This window comes from Chrysoperla carnea (genome assembly GCF_905475395.1).
Source record: "Chrysoperla carnea chromosome X unlocalized genomic scaffold, inChrCarn1.1 SUPER_X_unloc_101, whole genome shotgun sequence".
In the NCBI taxonomy this organism is placed as follows: domain Eukaryota; kingdom Metazoa; phylum Arthropoda; class Insecta; order Neuroptera; family Chrysopidae; genus Chrysoperla; species Chrysoperla carnea.
Window position 1 is genome coordinate 18,617 of NW_025408047.1, and position 1,621 is coordinate 20,237.

Sequence of the window (1,621 nt, forward strand, 5' to 3'; positions counted from 1 at the left end):
ATTTATTATTTTATATATTATAGAAATTGAAAAAATAAATCATGTTTACTACGACAGTAAATTAGAAATACTATTTAATTTTTATGTGTTTTCTACATGGTACTTTGACTTACATAGGGACTTATATTATTGTGAATAATGATATAATTGAAAACCTTTATTTTTTATTTGATAGAATTATTATATTTTATCATTTAAATATTTATAATAAATACATTATTTTTATAAAGTAAAAAATATGGCCGAAGAAAATTCTACAACTGTTGCAGCAACTGCGGTTACTGCTGCTTCTACAACACCAACAAAAAAAGCAACAGCTTCTGGTGCTAAACGTACAAAACAACATTCAAAACCAACACATCCACGTACATCAGAAATGGTTGTTAACGCAATTAAAAATTTAAAAGAACGTGGTGGTTCATCATTACAAGCAATTAAAAAATATTTAGCTGCAAATTATAAAGTGGATTCTGATAAAATTTCACCATTTATTAAAAAATATTTAAAAGCTGCTGTAACTGAGGGAGCCTTGGTACAAACTAAAGGTAAAGGTGCATCTGGTTCATTCAAATTGGCTGCTTCCGCTTCATCTAATTCTTCAGCTAAATCAAAAGTATCCAAAAAAGAAAGTGGAGCAAAAGGTTCAGCAAAGAGTGCTAAAAGTAAACGGGCACCAAAAGAAAAGAAAGCCACAACTACATCATTGGCAGCCAAAAAGCCTAAAGCAAAAAAAGCGACTCCATCATCATCAACTGCTGCTAAAAAAGTTACTGCAAAATCATCAGCGGCATCAAAAAAAGCACCAGTTAAAGCAAAACCAGCAAAAAGTACAAAATCCGCTGCCAAAAGTAGCCCTGCTCGTAAACCGAAAGCACCAAAAGCTAAGAAAGCTTCTGTTGCCAAATCATCTCCTACAAAAATTAAAAAAGCAGCACCAAAAAAGAAATGATCTGTTACTTTAATAATATATTGAAATATTTCATTATTTTTGCTAAAAAATGAAAATAACATAGGCCTTAATACAGGCCACAAATTAATATTTGATAAGAGTAAATTATTTTTTGTATAAATATTTTATAAAATAATAGTTTAGAAACATTTGCCACAGTCAGTACCACGGATGGGTGGCCACTTGAGAATACTGTGTGCGGTTGCATTTTTATTTAAAATATATGGTATAATAAATAAGTATATATTTAAATTGATTACTTCATTGAAAATTTTAATAATATACTTTAATATTAATGATATTTATGAAAAATATATATTTGTAAAAATTTTCATTTATTACTGGCAACAGCCATACCACGTTGAAAACACCGGTTCTCGTCCGATCACCGAAGTTAAGCAACATTGGGCACAGTCAGTACTTGGATGGGTGACCGCTTGGGAACACTGTGTGCGGTTGCCTTTTTATATTAAAAATATAAATTATTTTTCTTCTTTTCTTTTTTTTTACACACCATATATAAATATATGTTATTTAGAAATGTAAACCTTTTATATTATTCATCAACAAATAAATATTATTTTTTGTATAAAATTTTATTGCATTTATAACTCATATCATGGTTACTTTAAAGCGAGAAGTTTTTTTAATATTTCAAATGAATATAAAATA

At 28.6% G+C, this 1,621-nt stretch overlaps 1 non-coding gene across 1 annotated transcript; it reads left to right on the forward strand.

Moving 5' to 3' along the window:
* Positions 1–1,292: 1,292 nt before the first annotated feature.
* LOC123303565 lies at positions 1,293–1,411 on the forward strand. Its single transcript, XR_006535674.1, has one exon. It is a non-coding gene; the product is annotated as a 5S ribosomal RNA (ribosomal RNA).
* Positions 1,412–1,621: the final 210 nt, after the last annotated feature.